The sequence below is a fragment of the Zea mays genome, chromosome 8, assembly GCF_902167145.1.
Source record: "Zea mays cultivar B73 chromosome 8, Zm-B73-REFERENCE-NAM-5.0, whole genome shotgun sequence".
Taxonomy (NCBI): domain Eukaryota; kingdom Viridiplantae; phylum Streptophyta; class Magnoliopsida; order Poales; family Poaceae; genus Zea; species Zea mays.
Genome location: NC_050103.1, coordinates 37649181 through 37660640, shown reverse-complemented (window position 1 = coordinate 37660640; position 11460 = coordinate 37649181).

Below are 11460 nucleotides of genomic sequence, written 5' to 3'. Positions count from 1 at the left end.
GGGGCTCCTTTGTTATTATATGTGGCAGCTTCGTACTCAGCGGTAAGTGCAGCACTTGTCCAGGAGAAGCTTGAAGGCCAAGTTAAGAGGCAGGCCCCAATATATTTCGTATCCGAAGTTCTTAGTTTATCAAAGAAAAATTATACAGAATTGGAGAAAGTACTGTATGCTGTTTTGATGGCCTCCAGGAAGCTTCGGCATTATTTTCAAGCTTACAACATAATTGTTCCTTCTTCACAACCTCTGAAGGATATTATGAGAAACCGAGAAGCTACTGGAAGGATTGGAAAATGGGCTGCAGAGCTCAACGAATTTTGTATTGATTATGTCCATAGATCTTCGATTCAGTCCCAAGCGTTGGCAGATTTCATTGCTGACTGGACGCCAGGGGCTCAGGAGGAAGAAACGAATAAAGATGCCGAAGCATGGACAGTGTTTTGCGATGGGTCTTGGGAAACCTTCGGAGCAGGAGCGGCTACTGTGTTGGTTTCACCTTCCAAAGTTAAAACTTGTTATGCGGCAAGACTTGATTTTAGTTGCACAAATAATATCGCTGAGTACGAAGCTCTGCTCTTGGGTCTTCGGAAGTTAAAGGCAATGGGAATCAGAAGGGCCATTCTTAAAACTGACTCCCAAGTTATTTCTGGTCATATTGACAAGAGCTATAAAGCAAGAGACCCGAAGCTTGAAAAATATTTAGATACAGTCCGAAGGATTGAGGCTTCCTCGAAGGATTCTCTGTCAAAAATATTCCTCGTGGAGAAAATGAATACGCTGATCTATTGGCCAAATCAGCAGCACAGGGGCTGCCTTTACCTTCGGAAGTATTTTTCGAAACAATAAAAGCACCTTCGGTCGAGCTTCTTGAAAGAGCGGTTCTTAACATATCCCCTGTCTATAGTGAAGATTGGAGAACTAAAATCATCTCTTTCCTTCAGGGTAATTTTCTTTCAGATGACGAAGCTTATAACAGGAGGATAGAAGCAAGAGCTCGACCATATGTCATAATAGAAGGGGAACTATACAAGCGAGGGGTCTGTTCCCCGTTGCTCAAGTGTTTATCCAGATCCGAAGGCATAGAATTGATGAAGGAAATGCACGCAGGCCTGTGTGGATCTCACATTGGATCTAGGCCTTTGTTTGAGAAAGTTTTTCGTCAAGGATTTTATTGGCCAAAGGCAGCTTCGGATGCAGCGGATTTAGTCCAAAAGTGCGAAGGTTGTCAGAAATGTGCAAGAGATCAAAAACAACCTTCGTCTTTAACTCAATTAATACAACCCACTTGACCGTTGCAAAGGTGGGGCCTTGATTTGCTAGCCCCATTACCACCAGCACAGGGGAACTTAAGATATGTGGTAGTGGCAGTGGAATATTTTTCCAAGTGGATTGAGGCAAAGCCCTTAGCCACAATAACTTCATTTATTATTCAAAAGTTTTTCTGGCAAAACATTGTTTGTCGCTTCGGAGTGCCGAAGGCCATTACTGTGGACAATGGGACACAGTTTGATTCTGAAGCCTTCAGAGAATTTTGTGATCAAATTGGCACGAAAATCCATTTTGCATCAGTCCGACATCCAGAGTCAAATGGACTTGTCGAAAGAGCTAATGGGATCATAATGACAGGAATAATGAAGTCAATCTTCAATCAGCCCAGGGGAAAGTGGCCAGACGAGTTAATCAAAGTGGTGTGGAGCCATAACACAACCATGTCGAGATCAACAGGTTTTACGCCCTTCAAACTATTATTTGGTGACGAAGCAATAACCCCGGAGGAGGCCAAAACAGGATCAATAAGAACAGTAGCTTCGGCGGAAGGCGAAGACGAAGCTGATTGCTCTGTAGAAAAAGATGCTATAGAAGGAATCAGACTTCAAGCTGTGGAAAACATCAATAAATATCAAGTTGAAACAATAAAATGGCGTGACAGAAAGGTCAAGCTGAAGAACATTGAACCAGGACACTTGGTACTTCGAAGAGTAGCCAACCCTGAGACAGTAGGCAAATTACAGCTGAAGTGGGAAGGCCCCTTTTTGGTAGTATCTTCGTCAAGACCCGGTTCCTACAGATTGAAGGATATGGACGACAACGACATTCCTAGATCATGGAATGCGGATGAGCTTCGGCGATATTATGTTTAGCTTGATGTATTTTTTTCTATTCTTTTTTGTGGCACCCTTTTCCTTTCCAAAGGGGGAGAAAGGTTTTTAATGGGGCCACAACATGTAATTTTCCTTATTTCAATTCTATGAGAGTGATATCCCCCAAAAATGTAAATGTAAATGCAAAGGAAAAAAAGAAAAGGAAACAGGGAGAAGCTCAAAAGTCGTTCCTAAGGGAATGCAGAGCTTACAGCGAAAAATAAACGCTGATTCCGCTGAAAGTAAAAGGCGAAGAAGCTCCTAAGGGAGGCTTACAGCGAAAAATAAATGCTGATTCCGCTGAAAGTAAAAGGCGAAGAAGCTCCTAAGGGAGGCTTACAGCGAAAAGTCAACGCTGATACACCGAAAAGTAAACGGTGAAGCCGAAAAGTAAACGACAAAAAGATTTGAATCATTCCTAAGGGGATGAAGGGCTGTGATTATGGTTTTTGAACATGTGTCCCAATATTCATTTGCACAATACATTTCATCATGTCATTTGCATTCATAAACATTCATTTAGACATATATAGAATTATCATCATACCACACAAAAAAGACAGGTGCTTCAGCAATGAGGAAAAACTTCGAAGGAAAAATTTTTATGCTTCGTTGTGTACGAAAAGAAGGGAAGGTGTTTTTCGCCTTCGGCTCAAAAGAGAAGTTTCGTCCACAGCAAAGCAGATTGTACACAGATAGCAGAAACAAAATATATTACAAGGTATGTACAAATTACATGAGTTGTTCCATAACTATATTACAAAAGTTTCTCTAGAATTTTTGCAGGAAAGTATATTGTAAGCAACTATCAAGCTTCAGGCTAGGCTTCGTCAAACTTCAGCTTCGTCATTCTTCAGCTTCGTCATCCTGCATATATCAAACAGCAGAATAAGAAAGGTGCAAATTTCAAGGAGAAGGTAAAAGTAATAAATATAAGTTTCTTACCGGCTTAAGATGACTTCGAGCTTCGTCACTCGCCATTTTTCGCCCGCCATTTACCCAGATCTGGGTCATGAATCTATTTCCAATGCTTCGGGCTAGGCTTGGGATATCAATCAGATCTGATGCTGATAAGCTGAAGTTTGGTCTATTCAAAATATTTCCATGCGTACAGCCAGCCTTCAGAAAAGCGGTAGCTGTGCCCCAAGAAGCTACCAGGGCGCAGAAGTCGGCATGCCCACCAATAACTTCGTCAAGAGCATCAACCTCGCCTTCAATATATTCTAATGTGCTGGGCAGATTTTCAGCTGAAGGTGTAAATTTTTCAGAGCTGGCTCCGATAGAATGAAACACATCCTTCAGCCGTTGCACGCATCGGCTGCCGAAGCTTAGGCATTTCCCCTGAAGTTCCTTCAAGGATTTTTGCAAATTTGAATTTTTATCCATCTCAATTTTAAGGCTTACTTCAAGGTGTTTCTTTTCTTGCTCAAATTTTTCTGATTGTTTCATCAATTCATTCTTTAAGCTGTCGTTCTCTTCTTGGACTTCAGCCAAGGAGCCTTCTATAGACTGGATAACAAAGTCTTTCTTTTCTAATGCACCTTCGTGCTCTTTAACCATGATTTCAAGGTCCTGGATGGTGAAGTCCTTCTTTTTCAGATCAGCTTCGTAATTTTCAACTTTTTCAGCCAAATCTTGGATGATGGCTTTGTTTTTCTCGTCTTCGAGATCTTGTTGCATTTTTAGAACCTTACTTAACAATATGCTCTGTCAAAACAATCTTCGTTAAAAAACGACCTAAATAATAATAATAATAATAATAATAAAATAGCAATAATATTTGTTACCTTAAAATTAGCATAAAGTAAGCTTCCGGCGATATGGTGTCGTTGGTAGCGGCAGAGGTCCGCTTCTAGCTTCGGCAGGCCAATGTTTTTGGAGAGGGTTCTAACAATTTTAGCTTCGCTGCGGTTTCGAAGGCATCTCAGCTTTCCTTCGTTAACCCCACCAAACAGTGTAGCCCCTGGCTTATATCCGCAGGATATGGCATATTTTTTAAGCTCTTCTTTTTCAGCATCTGTCAATTCTTGCCCAAGTAAATCTTGAAAGTTAAAATCTCTTTCTTCCAAAATGTCTTCAACTTGCTTTTTCCCCTTTTCAGTTGCTGTGCTCGCTGCAGCCACAACAGTTTCTTCCTCAGCCATTTTCAGGAGTATATTATCAATAACTTCAAGTGTGTCTTCCAGGTTCGGATCCTCTGTGGCCCTGGTTTCGGCCCCGGTAGCTTCGGCTGCGCCGGTTTTAGCTTCGGGGGCTTCCACTCTGGTGGCTTCGGCTGCGGCGTCTTTTGCTTCGGCGGTCTCGACAAAAGCAACTTTTGACATTGTCACCGGTGGCGGCGTCTGATGAATCACATCTGCTATCTGAATAATTCTTCGTTTTTTCGGCAGTGCAGGACCTTCTTCTGCCGAAGCTGCTTTGTCCTTTTGAAAAAACTTCGTCAGTTCCGGCGCCAGCGGACTTAGCTTGACAAGCAAGGGTTCAGTCATTACCTTCATAATCTCTTCTACATCGGCAGCAGAAGGTGTTGCAGGAGTATCTTCTTCTCGAACCAACGTTTCTGGTTCTGGAGATGCAGTTTTTCTCTTTTTTACAGCAGCCACCTTTGGCTTAGGGCTCAACTTTTCAGGACTCAGTTTTTCAGAAATCTCCTTTTTCTTTTTGGCCACTTTGGTGCTTTCTTCGTCAATAGCGCTGGCAATTCTTTTTCTCTTCGGGCCGCCAGCATCTCCGCCCAATCGCCCATAGTCAGGATATTCGAAGCCTATAGCATCAAGTACTCTGTTTAGCCTTCGTTTCGGCCGGGTACCGAAGGCTGCTGTCATCAATTGGTCCTCTTTTTTAGAGTAATTTCCAAGAATTTCAGTACTCATTATTTCGATTGTATCGAGCCATTCTTGGCAGGGTGCCTTAAAATATTTCTTGAACTTATAATGGTAGGGTAGTCGGACAAGCTCCCCCTCTTTCTTATCCCCTGTAAGCTTCGACATAGTCCACTCCTTCATAGTTGGAAATACTCTGAAGGCCAGAAATTCCTGCACTAAATCTCTAGTGCCAATGTGCTCTGCAATAGTCTTGAATTCAGCCAGCGCGATCCGGGTTGGACCTTCTGCTGTCATATTGCATCGGGGTCTGGTTTCTCCGAAAATCAGTTCAAGTGGACTCTGTACCAGCTTTTCCTTGTCATCGTCAACTTTGACGTAGAACCATTCTGATTTCCAGCCTGCCGGCCACTTGCTTCGGTAGCTGATCACAGGAAATTTTGTGGTTTTCCGATAGGCAAAATTATAACAACCAAAATTTTCGTGTAACCCATCCTCTCTGGCCTTGGTTTGATAATGTAGCTCGTGTACCCGGTAGAAACCTTCGGCAAATGCCTCCACCGCCTGGCTTCGGAGAGCCCAGATATAAACACTAAGCCTAACAATGGCGTTAGGAGTCAGTTGGTGAAAATAGATCCCAAACTTTTGTAGCACATCAGCAATCATCCTATTCAACGGAAATCTCAAGCCAGCTTTAAGAAAACTCTTGAAAATCACTATTTCATCCTTCTCTGGCTTCGGGGTAGTTTCCTCTCCACCGAAGCGAATCAGCTTTTTCTCATCTTCGATAAAGTAGCCCGACTTCACCATCTTCAGAAAATCAGCCTTGGAGATAGTCGACTTTCCGAAGTCCAGATGGCTAGGCTTGCTCGGTACTGTGATAATGTAATCACCGTCAGAATCAGCCTCCTCAATATCTCCTTGTTCTGCTTCGGCAGCGGCTTGTTCTGCTTCGGCAGCGGGAATTTCTTCCGATGTCACCAATCCAGATCGCTGCATTGCTTCCGATATAGGAACAGTCTCCACACCTTTGGCTTCGTCTCCCTCACGCTCAACTCTAGCAGTAGAGCACACTCTGGCCATTTAATTTTGAATTTCTTGAAAGATTTCTTGGAAATTAATAACCTTTTCTTCCGAAGCTCTCCTTCTAACAAAGCAAACGCCAAACAGGAGCTTCGTTCGAATGCGAAAGACAAGCTTCGGCTATGGTTAAAATTTTTGGCAGCAAAACAGTGCAATAGCAATGAATGCTGTGGTAACTTCACACCTACCTGTCTATTTATATAGTGCTGCAGGTAAGAAGGTGAATCGTCAGGATTTTTACACCAGGCAAACAGTTGCTCGCACCCGCTGCGCGGTGGGCCGCAAAAACCAAATAGTGAACCTGCACTGTGGGACCGCTCTGCGCTCAGAAACTGTATCGTTTCTCGACAACGAGCTCAGGGAAGGTGTTTTTCGGACCTTCGGCTTCCTGAAGCCTAAGAGACTTTTTTCACGGATCAAGCTCGTTACGAAAAACGATCTAGCACCGCGAAGGGGCTACTGTTGGGACCATGCTTCGTCGCCGAAGGTCCTGCCGAAAGAAACAGCTTCGGCTGAAGCTGCTCGTACGTGATGCCGAAGGTGCCATTTTGTGAAGCTTCGGAATTACAAACCGACTTAAAGATAGAATGACCTTTTAGTCCATAAGAGTCCGAGTCATTGTTGTAAACTTTTATGAGGGGCACGATTGTAATTCCTCACGGGCTGTGTCCTGTGCCTATAAATAGTGAACAGTATTCCTTTATTGCTCACGCATTCTTGCAATTGCAATCGCATCACTTGGAAATCACCCTTTGTCAAGGCAAAGGTATAAATGTGTCTAAATATAATGTTTGAACATCTTAAATTTATATAGTATATAAATGATGTTATCTATCTCCAATTTACTTGTCTTTAATGCTTTATGTCTTACGTTATTTTATATTATCTTTGTGAGTTCAATTACGAAGGTATAACCCTCGTAATTCTGCCATTATAACCTTCGTCCGAAGTATATCCTTGGGAAAATAATGCTTCAGCGGACGAAGGGCATTGATATTTAACATTTTATGTTGCCTTGTTCTTAATTCATAGCATTTGAGAACAAGTCCCCAACAATGTTGTCATCACATTCTTGCTATGATGGGTGCTTCCCACCTGCTTTCCTGCCTGGCATGCTGCACAAGGTCTGCCTTTCTCAAAATAGACATCGGTTAGTCCTAACATAAGTTCTCCCTTTATAAGTTTATGAAGGTTCCTCATTCCAACATGTGCTAGACGGCGATGCCAGTACTAGCCCATATTAGTTGTTGGGACCATGCTTCGTCGCCGAAGGTCCTGCGGAAAGAAAACAGCTTCGGCTGAAGCTGTTTGAACGTAATGCCGAAAGTACCATTCATGAAGCTTCGGTATTATAGCATGTCCGAAGATGAGGGATCGAATCGACTTAAAGATAGAATGACCTTTTAGTCCATAAGGGTCTGAGTCAATGTTGTAAACTTTTATGAGGGGCATGATTGTAATTCCTCACAGGCTGTGTCCTGTGCCTATAAATAGTGAACAGTATTCCTCTACTGTTCACGCATTCCTGTAATTGCAAACGCTTCACTCGGGAATTATTATTTGTCAAGGCAAAGGTATAAATGTACCTAAACATTATGTTCAAGCATCTTAGATTCATATAATAAGACATATGAATAATGTCACTTATTTCCGATATATTTATCTTTAATGTTTCACATTGTACATTACCTTGTATTATCTTTGTAAGTTTAATTACGAAGGTGAAACCTTCGTAATATTCCGATCATGGTCTTCGTCCGAAGTTCGTTAAATCCTTGAGGAGATAATGCTTCAGCGGACGAAGGGCATTGATATTTAACATTTTATGTTGCCTTGTTCTTAATTCATAGCATTTGAGAACAAGTCCCCAACATTAGTCTTAGCAATTAAGCATGCATCTAGATCGGCATTCTCTTTCGAAAAATCAACTAAGTAGAGCTTGTTGTCTAATACACCCTTAAAAGCTAATGAACCATCACTCCTTCTAAAGACAAATACATCAATATTTGTAAACAAACAATTATATTCCATGTTACATAGTTGACTCACAGACAATAAATTATACCCGAGCGATTCAACTAAAAACACATTAGAGATCGAATGCTCGAATGTGATGGTTATCTTGCCTAAGCCTTTGACCTTGCCTTGATTCCCATCTCCAAAGATTATGATGTCTTGGGAATCCCTGTTCTTGACGTAGGAGGTGAACATTTTCTTCTCCCCCATCATGTGGTTTGTGCATCCACTGTCGATAATCCAGCTTGAGCCCCCGGATGCATGAACCTGCAAGGTAATTAAGCTAGGGTTTTAGGTACCCAACTCTTGTTGGGTCCTACAAGGTTAGTTACAATAACTTTTGGAACCCAAATGCAAGTCTTGTCTCCCTTGCATTTAGATCCAAATTTTCTAGCAACTACTTTGGCATTTTTGCATAAAAGTACAAAAGAAGCATTACACGCATGATAAACAATATTAGGACCAGTGCATGCTTTCCTAGGCGCATGAGACACAACATGATTATGCCTAGGCCTATTTCTACCATAAGCATATGTAGAGCTAGATTTACACATAACATGAGGATTAAATGCAGCATCATGAGAAACAATATTATCATAAAACCTATAATTATGAGCACAACTAGTAAATTTCTTATCATAAAGATAGGCATGGTTCTTTTGAGAAATACTAGCCATAGGAGCCTTCCCTTTCTCCTTGTTGAGAGACCGGAAGTCCTTTGGCTTGTTAAGTTCTTGGTTTCCTTTCGGAAACCAAGTCCATCCTTAATAGAGGGGTGTCTACCAACAGTGTAGGCATCCCTAGCAAATTTTAGTTTCTCATAACTTTCTTTGCAAGTCTTAAGTTGAGCATTAAGACTTGCAACATCATTGTTTAACTTAGCAATAGTAGAAACATGCTCATTACAAGTATCAACATCAAAGTCTTTACATCTATTGCAAATAACGACATGTTCTACACATGACATAGTTATATTTACTTTCTCTAGCTTAGCATTCAAATCATCATTTAAATTCTTTAGGCTAGAGATAGATTCATGACAGGTAGACAATTCAGAGGATAGTATTTCATTTTTCTTGACTTCTAGAGCAAGATATTTTTTGAACACTAATGAATTTATCATGTTCCTCATACAAAATATCTTCTTGATTTTCTAGCAATCTATCCTTTTCATTAAGAGCATCAAAGAACTCATTTATTTTGTCTACCTTAGTTCTATCTAATCCCTTAAACAGATCAGTATAATCTACCTCATCATCAGATGATTCTTCATCACTAGAAGAAGTATATTTGGGAGTGTCTCGAATACATACCTTCTTCTCCTTAGCCATAAGGCACGTATGGCGTTCATTGGGGAAGAGCGATGATTTGTTGAAGGCAGAGGCAGCTAGTCCTTCATCTTCGGAGTCGGATGAGGAACAGTCAGAGTCCCATTCCTTCCCGATGTGCATGTCGCCCTTGGCATTCCTGTAGTTTTTATTCTTTTCCCTCTTCCCACGCTTCTCTTGTGCCTGGTCATTATCATTGTCGGGGCATTGTGCAATAAAGTGACTAGTCTTACCGCATTTGAAGCAGGAGCATTTTCCCCTTGACTTGTTCTAGTTGGGGGTACTCCTTGCGTCCTTTCTGTGAGGTCTTGAAGCGCTTGATGATGAGTTCCATCTCATCCTCATTGAGCCCAACAACCTCTACTTGTGCTACTTTGCTAGGTAGCGCCTCCTTGCTTCTGGTTGCTTTGAGAGCAACAGGCTACGACTCGTAGACGGGAAGTGGACCGTTCAAGGCATCGTCCACATATCGTGCTTCTTTCACCATCATACGCCCGCTTATAAATTTTCTGAGGATTTCCTTGGGCGTCATCTTGGTGTACCTGAGGTTTTCATGAATAAGGTTTACAAGATGAGGGTCAATAACCGTAAATGACCTGAGCATGAGCCAGAAGACATCATGATCTATCCATCTTGTACTCCCATAGCTTCAGATTTTATTGACAAGGGTCTTTAGCCTGTTGTATGTCTGTGTTGGCTCTTCTCCTCTTATCATCGCAAATGTGACAGAACCTCCCAAGTAATTAGGCCCACCTATAGTTGTCCTTGTCCAACAGACATCAGACAACCCTGTAGATGTTCCTGAATCACTCGACAAGTTCGGTATCTTCTTTCTTACCTTTCCAGGAACGTTTCACCCATCTTGCAGACATTACAGAACATCGGAGATATAGAAATGCGGAAGCGATTACATAAACTTACATTTATTTAGAAAGTAAGATCAAGTTGGTTATTACAGACTAGAGTATATCCTAGGAGTGCAGAGTAACATTATTACATATACCAAGGGAGGTAAAAACTCCTCCCATAAAGTTTTTAAACAAAAGTTCTAATGGAGGAACCTTTCCTCTCGCACTTCATTCCTTGCGCTCTTCCTTGGGTACCACCTGTTGGAACTTGCTCTCTATCGCAAGGGGATCCAACGGGGGTGTGTAGTGACGTAAACAGGGTTCTCGCGCAAGATGGCAATAGCTCAGTTAATCTCGCCTCTCAAGGGCACTGTGCAGGGGTATTTATAGGTATCCGAGTGCCCAGCGTCTTGTGTTAAGGACGCATGTGCCCTCAGACACCTAGGTTATCCCCAGAATATTCCCATAAAGCGGGGTTACAGACTGTAATTACAGAGGCACCTTTACAAATTAGGCCCGTAACACGCAGCGGCCACGCAGGGCCTGTTACAATGGGCCGGATCACACGTGGGCCTCCATGCTGGACGAGGCCGCACGGTGGGATGACCTCGTCACGGGTCTTCGTCCGATGTCGTATGGAGCAAAGGGTGTCCTTGCCCGTTGTCTTGTCTCCGTTGGACCAACGACTGCGGCGAAGGCCTCGAGCGAAGGGTGGCGTCTTCGCCTTCGCCCCAACATTTGCCCTCCGAGGGACCAGTTCGACTAAGTCATCTGGTGCCGAAGATGTCGCTAGATGGTGGAGACGCTGTCCTCGCTCGAAGTGGTTCCGTGGGGTTTTTGACATGACCGTTAATTGACACCGTACTGTTGGACTGCGGGTTTCCCGAAGCGCCGCGCCCTGTGTATAAAAGGGGGCGGGGGGCAGCGTGTTTTGAACTTTATCTTTCCGCGCTCTATGAAAACCCTAGCCGCCTTTTCCACCGTCTTGCTACCCGTCTGCTCTCCTTGCTCTTGTTCGCCGGAGATCTGGCTCGAGTGAAGCAGACCGCCCGCCGCCTCTGACGGTACGTAGCGATGCCGACCTCTTCTTCTTCTGCTGCCGCCACGCTGCCGGTCGACGTGTCGTCTGAGGAAACGCTGAGTACTGTGGCGGCGGAGGAGTTGCGCGCCGGCGATATGGTGGATTTTGGTGTGTCGCGGATGTCGTCGGTCCGCGTGCAAGATA